General features: G+C 34.7%; 1 long non-coding RNA gene across 1 annotated transcript; it reads right to left on the minus strand.

The window, feature by feature from the left end:
* Positions 1–8,189: 8,189 nt before the first annotated feature.
* Positions 8,190–10,066, minus strand: LOC109802823 (uncharacterized). Its single transcript, XR_002240114.2, has 2 exons — positions 9,326–10,066; positions 8,190–9,245 (listed from the first exon to the last, which is right to left on the minus strand). It is a non-coding gene; the product is annotated as an uncharacterized LOC109802823 (long non-coding RNA).
* Positions 10,067–10,517: the final 451 nt, after the last annotated feature.

Raw genomic sequence — 10,517 nt, forward strand, 5'->3', positions numbered from 1 at the left:
AGAAAAGAGCTCAAACATTGAAACCAAGCACGGGGCGCCTGTTTGAGCCCATAGAGAGCCTTGTTCAACCGACAGACATGAGTCAGAAAACGAGGATCAACAAAGCCAGAAGGTTGTTCCATATAGACAGTTTCAGTGAGGTGGCCATGAAGAAAAGCATTTTTTACATCCAACTGATGAAGTGGCCAGCCATTAAGCACGACAAGTGATAAAATAAGACGAATAATAGTAGCCATGACAACCGGACTGAAAGTGAGTGAGTAATGAAAACCTGGAATTTGCGTGAAACCTTGAGCCACCAAATGCGCTTTTAAGCGCTCAATAGTGCCGTCACTTTTGTGTTTGGTACGAAAAACCCATTTACTACCAACAATATTAGGAGCAGATGGACGAGGGACTAAGGTCCAAGTATGATTGTTATGAAGAGCAAAGAGTTCATCCTCCATTGCTGCCAACCATTGAGGATGCTTCATGGCGGATTTAAAACCCTTGGGATCAGCAGCAACATGCAAAGCAGTGAGAAGAGCAGTAGGCTGGTGATGAGCGAGGGCATAACGCAGATTAGGCCGAAAAATGCCATTCTGTGATCTAGTCTGCATACGAATAGCAACCGGGGCTGGTTGAATAGAAGCATCAGAAGAAGCAGGCAACACTATAAGAGAGGCTGATGCTGGGGATAGAGTCCGTGGAGGAGAAACAGGTTCCGATGAAGCAGGTAGAACAGGTGGAGCAGGATGGCGAGCTAGAGCAGCATCTAAGGAAACACATGATGGACAAGACAAAGTAGTAACTAGTGGTGGTCTCGTCGGAAGACTAGAGGAAACAAACATCGAAGAAGAATTGAAGCCTGTGATTGGCTCATAAAATGAAGAAATCGATGCTAGAAGAAGAAGAACCTGCAAAAGGGAAGCAAGTTTCATCAAATTGAGCATGGTGAGACACATAAATCCTAGAAGTGGTCAGATCTAAGCATTTGAATCCTTTATGATGACTACTATAACCCAAAAATATGCAAGGAGAACTCCGATGACTAAATTTACTTTTCATGTATGGGCGCAAGCATGGAAACACACGACAACCAAAAGGATGAAAATTAGCATATGTAGGCGCAACTTGAAATAGAAGTGTGAATGGAATCTTGCCGGATAGCACCTGAGAGGGAACACAATTAATAATATATACCGCAGAACTAAAAGCATCAACCCAATAACTAGTAGAAACATGTGACTGATACAACATTGCAAGACCAATCTCAAGAACATGTCTATGTTTCCGTTCAACCCGACCATTCTGTGCTTGAGTATGCGGGTATGAGAACCGATGAAGCACACCAGAAGAAGCAAATAAATCCTGTACTTTGTTATTCGTGAACTCGGTGCCATTGTCACTTTGGAAAACTTTAATAAATCAAGAAAATTGGTTTTCCACAAAGACTTTGAACCGAACAAGCACATCATAAAAATTTGATTTATGTCGTAATGGATAAAACCAGGTAAAGCGAGAGAAATCATCCACAAAAATAACAAAGTAAGAATATCCAGCAACAGAAGCAACTGGAGATGGTCCCCATAAATCACAATGAATAAGATCAAGAACGGCAGAAGCCCTTTTATTATTGTCATAAAAAACCAAACGTTTACTCTTAGCCATCTGACAAGTAGTGCAATAGATTGGGTTAGGCAAAATAGATGAAACATTTAAATAACCTTGCTGATTTAACTTATTAATAACATCAAAATTAACACGTCCCAAACTAGAGTGCCAAAGTTCAAAACAGGCACGAGGCAGTGAAGAACTAGTAGTAAGCAACGCTTGTGGTCCTTGATCCATCACATAGAGTCCTTGATCACATCGTCCCCTTGCCAGAACTCTTCCTGTCTTTCGATTCTGAATAACAAAGGAGTCATCCACAAAAATAGCTTTAGCATGATTATCACGAGTCAGTTTGTTAACAGATACAAGATTTTTAGTTAGATTAGGCACAACCAAAACATCTGACAAAGGAACAGTATGTGATAAAGAACGAGAACCAACATGAGTAATATTTAAAGAGGTCTCATTACCCACAAAAACATGATCAGTACCATTATAATTTTGGGAATCAGTCAACTGAGACGAAGAAGGTGTCATGTGAGATGTGGCACCGGTGTCCATATACCAATCTGACTGGTTTGAGGTGTCCACCGAGTAACTGGCAGCAAATGCCTGAGCCAAATTAGCATACTCAGAAGACCGGTCCTAGCGAACCGGACATTTGTTAGCATAATGACCCTGTTCACGACAAATCTGACATCGAGGGTCATAAGAGTTGCGACGACCAGAGTTGTTGCGACGTTGACGAGAACCACCATTAGAATTGCCACGGTTACCACCATTAGAACCATCATTGGAATGTCCACGGTTACCACTGCGAGATGACTGATTGCCAGATGAGCGAGGTTGATTGTTCACATAGAAGGCAGCTGGCTGAGAGGGCGTTGGTTCCTCAAGAGATGCCTGAAAAATAGCATGGCTTTCTACCTTACAAAGAATATCAGTAAATCGAGGCGAAGGTACCTGATCAAGCTGACCCGTGGAAAAATTTGCATAGGAGGGACCAAGACCACGAAGGAACCAGTGTACTTTGTCATCATTAGCAATAGGAGCACCAATAGCAGCTAACTGATCACAAATAGTGCGAAATTTCTTTCCATATTCTATCACAGAGATGGAACCACGATGCATGAGTTGAAGCTCGTCACGGAGGCGCAGTTCACGAGCCTTGCTGCGTGAAGCATAGGCAGTATGCAGAGCATTCCAAATATCCCGAGCAGTGTCAGCACTGAGTGTCTCAGAGAGGGCCTCCTCGGTCAAGGAAGAAAGTAGGAGACTGGTGACATTTCGATCTTGAGCTTGCCATTGAGCGAACGAGGATTTGGAACAGAATCGAGAATTTGCGACGGTGGTTCAACAGAACCATCAACAATGTGAAACAAATTCTGATTTTGAAGAAGAGAAGTAACCTGTTTACGCCAGAGAAGAAAATTCTCAGAGTTAAGCCGAATTGTGATCATGTGAACCAAGGTAGCAAACGGCAGAGACGGAGGAGTGGTATCGTCAGCCATGAGAGAGGACCGCAAATAGAATTGGACGATCGCATGGTTGGGGGAGAATGCACGACCATGGTGGCAGATGACGGCACAAGGGTTTGGAGGCTAGGGTTTGGAACTGTAACCTGATACCATGTAAGATGTGATAAATCTCACCACAATTTGTATGAGACAATCAATATGATTTAAAGAAAAAGATTACAATGTAAAAAAAGAAAATTACATCATAATAATGAGAGAATAAATGGTAGGATATTAGTCCTGATAACTAGCTCTTAACAGTTTCTATACATATGCATGGCATGTTTTTGTTTTTATACATATGCGTGGCATGCTTATAATATCAAAGGAAAATTCTTAATTGTGCGTGATATGATTGAATGGTTGAATGCATCCTGGATTATGTGATAACAAATAATAGCTTTTATTGCATTATGTATAGAGACATTCTTACGTTGCCAAAGAGGGTGTTCGACTTTTATTAATTAGTAATTATAATGACAATTGAAAGGTATTAGCCGAAGGGGAGAGAAAGCAAATCATTACAATGTCAATTGATACATGTTTCTTACAAGTGATAAATATCTATGGCATGTTAAAATTAGAATATGCGTGAGATCTCAATTTTGTTCCAAAACATGTTTTATTTACATAACCAATTATATATCTTCATTGGGTTCACGTGATCCATTTACTTTACGTTGGGGTTCCCATCATGACAAAAGGTAATTGTCAATTTCAATCAATCTTCTGGTCCTCGATTATCTTGATCTTTGACACTTGATCTTCTTCTAAGTTGAGATGATAATTTCTCGAATCCTTGTCTCGAAAAAGGGAGAAAGTACTTGCAAAGGCACTCTAATGCTTAAGTTAGTACTCAGTACAGAGCAATAAATATTGTAGTATTAAATAATTATACCTACCTTTCTGTCACATCAATATTATATTTATAGTGACTTATTTGGCCTGATAGACCATTTTGATTAAGAGATTAATAACTTGAGTTTCATACCTTAATTTGGACTGATGTGGACCTCTATTGTCTAACAAAAATTAGTGTAATGTGGCTTTAATAATAGCGGGTATTCGACTTATCTTATGGTCAAATACCCTTTCGAGTTATGCATTAGCCGAACCGGTACTTGGCCTTCAGCCTTCGTGATTGGGTGGTTGCTCAGCCTACGGTGACGTGGCTTCGGTGGTGACGAGTATCCGATTTTCCTTATGGTCGAATACCCTTTCGGGTTGTGCACTGGTTGAAGGGGTATTTGATTCTCCAGTACAATAGTGTTTTTGAAAACTATTCTTTTTTGACAATAGTATTTTTAATTGGTTTGTTTCACCAATAGTTTTTTCAAGTATATTTCTCAAGCTCTTATCGCTTATAATATATATTTTATATAAGTCTAAAATATAATTTATATAAGTTAAAAACCTAATTTGGTCCCTTATAATATTTTTTATTTCAATTTAGTCCCATTTTAATTTTTGGTTTCAATTTGGTCCCTAATAATTTAAATTAGTGAAATGTTAGACTTCCGTCAAATTATTTAAACGGAGTTAACTGTTGGTCACGTGGATGCCACGTGGATGCCATGTAGATGCATAGGTGGATGCCAAATTTCTTTAATGTATCTAGAACCAGAACGACCCATTCTAAAACCAGAACGACCCGTTCTAGTTGCACTATTGGTGTGTTAATTTTGCACCTGGAACGGGTCGTTCCAGGTGCAAAATTAACACACCAATAGTGCAACCTTCAGAACGGGTCGTTCTGGTTCCAGAATGCCAAACACAAACGATCGATGATTATAGGTTACGCCCGTGATTCTAAATCACGGTTGTGAATCGTGCAAGGAAAAAGACCCAAGGTACAAAACATTTTAAACACTGGATTTGGTAATATTGTCAATGGGGATTAATAACTTCAATTGCTAAACATTTGGGTTATATAGTGTATCATTAAGGATAATGCAGTATATCACTAAGGACAATGGTGACAGGTTTTATTTCATTGCTAGTCAAACTGGAGTGAACCACTTACTACCAAATCGACATTATACAGTCAAGGATGAAACAACATGGTGTTTTCCCTTGAAGTCATTGGTCGATGTACTCCAACAACAATAACTTGTTCTTGAGGAGGTACAACCTGAAGTAAGGGAAAAGGATAGGGATGGCAATGGGGTGGGTCGGGTACGAGTTTCATGATACCCGTCCTCGTCCCCGGAGTTAAACCCATCATCGTCCCCGTCCCCATACCCGTCAGGTATAGATTTTCATCCCCATCCCCGTCCCCGTCGAGTATCGTGTATACCCGTACTCGTACTCGTACCCGTACCCGTCAATTTTTTTATTTATTTTTTTTTTTTTAAATAATATTTTTAAATTATTTTTTTTATTATATTATATTATATTATAATTAGGTTATTTCTTTATCTCATATTATAATAAATAATCATACATAAAAAATATTAATTTTTTTAATATAATTAAATTGAAAGTGAATATTAAATTAAAAAAGAGAACGAGGACGGGTACGGGTACGGGACGAGTAAGTACATACCCGTACCTGTAGCCGTACCCGGTCAAATCGGGTATTCCCCGTCAAAGTCGGGACGGGTTCGAGTATTACCCGCGAGTACGGGTATATTTGTCATCCCTAGAAGAGGACACACATGACCAACATTTCACCACACAACCACATGTACAGGTAGATAATGCTGATATCCTGTCACCCATTCAGTGTTATATGGTGGATAAGATGTATTATTGACACCTTCAACGTTATCTAGATGATTTTCCTTCTCAGTAATTTCTTTGAACTTTCTTAGTATATGTTATGTTATGAATTTTTGTTTTCAGTCTCTAAACCATATTTCTGTCTTTGAATTTATGTTATGTTATGAATCCAGAACGGCCTGTTCTAAAACCAGAATGGTCCGTTCTGCTTTCAGAACGGGTCTTTGAATTTATGTTATGTTATGAATCCAGAACGGCCTGTTCTAAAACCAGAACGACCCGTTCTGCTTTTAGAACGACCCGTTCTGCTGCACTCGTGGTGTGTTAATTTTGCATCTGGAACGGCCTGTTCCAGATGCAAAATTAACACACAACATGTGCAACCAGAACGGGCCGTTCTAGTTTCAGGTGCATTAAAGAAATTTGGCATACACCAATGCTACGTGACATCCACGTGACTAATAATTAACTTTGTTTAAATAATTTGGACAGAAATCTGACATTGTGCTAATTTAAATTATTAGGGACCAAATTGAAACAAAAAATTAAAGTGAGACTAAATTGAAACAAAAAAATATTATAAGGGACTAAATTAGATTTTTAACCATTTATATATTTAAAAATATTTATTTATTATAATTTTTTGTTATAATATTATATAATTACAAGTATTTATTTATTCTAACAAAAATTATTTATTTTATTATAAACTGTAACTATACAAATAAATATTTGTCCTAGCATTGCATTAGCTAAAATATTTGTTTTAATAATTAAGCTTCTAAAATAGTGCAATGATATAAACAATTAATTTATATTCGTTACTAAATAATGACGAAGAGTGTCCATACGTTAGGAGGATTAAACAAGATACACATCATGAAAAACCAACCCACTAAAATAACTTTTTTTTTTTTTATATATACTGTAAACCCAATAAAATAGCCTAATAATAAGATATTGGTTAGTTTGGATGAAATCATACTTCAAATTTTGTTACGAAAAAGTCAACCTAATCGTGAGAATTTGATTAAATTTAAATTGCATAAGATTAGGTTGCAATCTTGTTCCCAATGTTGTATATCAACAAATGACAAGAAAAATCAAGATATATAATCAATAGGTGATGCAGTAATTATAAACATTAGTGAGACTGAGGCCTATCAGTTTGGTTGTGCAGGCTTGCTAGCCCACAAAGGTTGATTTGTTTTTTGTCAAAATAAATGGGCCTAATGAAAGCAGATAAAACAAAATGAACCTAGTGGGCTTGACCCAACTATTCCTACAAATCAAAATTGAATGTCAAAGAGTAAACAATTTGAGCACCTTATGTATACAGCAAAATGAATATGCTGAATTGTTGAAAACATTGCTACTTGATAAGCATGTCAAATATTGGAGCTGTACCTAAAATAGATTGAAAACCAATTTTTACCTAGGGTTGGTCACTTTGATTTTCTATTGCCTGAAAAATAGCATAGATAAACTAATTTTTCAAAGGTCTAACAGAAACAAACTAAAGTATGAGGAACAAGCACAAATAGCATGGAGGGCAGCAACATTTTGATCACTTGGTACAACATTAAAATCATAACCAATTATTGGATATTCTAGTGATTTCAAACCCTCGAGCTAGTACAATTCCTTTTTACCCGACACAACACAAGGAAGACACTTCAAATGAGAAAACTATTTTTTTTTTGTTCCACAGTTCACACTATACATTTTAAGGCACTAATGCTGGCACCATTTTGTGCATCTGTTTCTAGAATCTGTTCAATCATCAGACCCAGGAGGACTCTGAAAATAGATTCTGATAGCATTTCAAATACTGTTTTGATTGAAATTGAAATAGTCATTGCATGACTCAAAACAAGTTTAGAGACCAAGTTTGCAGGCCAACTATCACTATCATTCATGAAGTGTTTATTTGGAAAAAGATTTAAATGATCCTACCATCCATAATTTTTTACTATTTACTTCCAAAATAAACAATAGCCTTTGAAAACCTCCAACTACTAGTGCAACAATGACCTCAGAAAAAAATATCAACAACCTTACCACCTTTCCCATTCGGATTTTACGGTATACATTAATGATGACACTATAGCTCTGAACATGTCATCACACCCATTTGGGGCACGGTGTTGAATATATCTCTTGTCTTCATCAATCCAATAATCAAGCAATCCTCATTCTTGAAGTATTATAAGCAACAACATTAATACATTATTAGATTCTTTAACCTTTCCAGTTTCCACACTTCTGCATAATGCATCAACCTGATTGGCAATGCATAAACTAAATACCAGAGTTCATCAACAGGTAACAAGAAAAGAGAGATTCTGCAAACAATAATAAATAACAGACCTTTATTATAAATTTATCTTTACATAGGCTATCAATGATTGTATTACACATCATCATATCAAACTTAAACACATATTCCTCTCCCAAATCAATGATTGTATTGCACATCATCATATCAAACTTAAACACATATTCCTCTCCCAAAGATGCAACCATTGTCTTCCATTTTTTTACTACAAAGCCAATGCTTAAAATAATAAAGCCTATTTACAAAGTGTAATCTTATTAAAAGGTCAATACCTAATTTGCATTCATAAGTCTTCCACATTTGCATAGTCCATTGATCATAATAAGCAAATACATCTCGATGTGTTCTTCGATTTTCTTGAATAATGCAATTGCCTTTTCTTGAATAATGCAATTGCCTTGATAAGATGATGACAATTTTTATAAAAGTTGTCTAAGAAGGAATTGGTAGACCTTCACCATGCATCTCCTGATTTGCACAAACCATCAATAAAAACATTTTCTTAAAGAGATTCATGGCTTCATCCACCATTTACATCACGAGAGCCTTGTGTTGTCCACTTCTTCAATTAAAGAATACTCATCTATTAAAGAATTATAAGTAACAACATTAGGTTACTCAAGCATTTTCCTCAAGAAATCAATTGTGTCTTCCAATTGACCCTCATAGATTTGAGTATTGTGAGCGACAACATTACCGGAAATTCCCTCCTCAACCATGTCAAAAGATAAAACACAGGTATCAATTACCTGTTTATCTTTGCATAGGTTATCAATGATTGTGTTATACATTACCACAACACCCTCAATGAAACCTCGTGTTTTATAAAATTTACAAATTTCTATTTTCACCATTAAGACAGAGACCTTCCTCACTGAAAAAGCAAACTTTAACATGACCCATATACCAGAAACAGTTGATCAAGATCTTGAGAGTAACAGAATCTGATTCAACAATTCCACCAATTCCCATGACCTGCATATGCATAGAAAGGGAAATAGCAACAAGATCACGCTTCATCCTCACAACGGATACTGAAACCTTGTTACTGAACGTGAAAGGAGATTCCATTGGCACTGTGAATGAAAAGTGACAAAGAATGAGAAACAAAAACATAAGGAAAGGGCGAAAGGTTGAAGAAACAGAAACAGCGTACCTTAAGCATGACAAAGACATTCTGTTGCAACTCTTGGTGCGGCGCCCCAGGGCACCTCAGTTTGATGAATCATTCTCATTCTATCATAATATATAGGCTCAGAGGCAGAGGATAGAATTGGAATATTTTTTATTTTGATATTTTTTTCTTTATAATTTCTGAATATTAATAAATTTCAATAATTTTAACCAATTAAAACTATGTAAAAGTTAAAAGTGATTATCAAATTTGTATATTAAACACAATGGACTATTTTGTGGAGAGAGTTTTCTTTAACAAGAGTATTAACAACTTCTATATAAATATAAATGACTCTATGTATTTGTATGATTAATGTTTTTATTTTAAAATATTAAAAATAAATAGATACGAATATAAAAAATGGTTTATTAAAGATGATGAGTAATTAAAAATATTAAATATTCAAATAAAAATGAAATAAAGTAATTATAGAGAATATGAAAATGAATAGGAAACAGGAAAATGCACATATAAAAATATTAAGAGAAATAAAAATGAAAATATTTAATTTTGTAACAATAATAATTTTACTCTCTAAATTATATATTTTAATTTATAATAATTTTTTTATTAATTAATTAATTTATTATATTTCTAATTATAAATAATTAGAAATATCCATCAATAAAAAATTATTAAACTTTTAATAAGAGAGACAAAAAATGTATAATTATGATATTAAACACTATGTAAACAGTGATACTTGATCTAAAAATCTTAGCATGTCATTAACATCCTACTTGATTGTCATGAGAGTATCATCTTTTATCTACATTTCACTGATAAAATAAATTAAAGAAAATTATATCATACAATATACATAATTTATATAAGGACCAAAATTACACGTACATTTATTATTACTAAATAAATAATATTAATTAATATTAATATTAATAAATAATATTAGTAGTAATTAATGTTAACAAATATAAATTTATAAATATAATTCGACATACATTAATTATTAGTATACATTTATTAATGTCCAATATATTATATATTAATATCTAATAAATATATAATAATTCATATTTATTGACTTTTTAATATACACTAATGGTATTAAATATTAGTATTAATAAATTGTTAGTTCGAGTAATATCGAATTTAATCTCTTTAAGTAATATCTCATATTCGAAAAAGTGATTATGTTACTTGATGGAAATTA

The sequence above is a fragment of the Cajanus cajan genome, chromosome 4 (genome assembly GCF_000230855.2).
Source record: "Cajanus cajan strain Asha chromosome 4, NIPB_CcT2T_4, whole genome shotgun sequence".
NCBI classification, from domain to species: domain Eukaryota; kingdom Viridiplantae; phylum Streptophyta; class Magnoliopsida; order Fabales; family Fabaceae; genus Cajanus; species Cajanus cajan.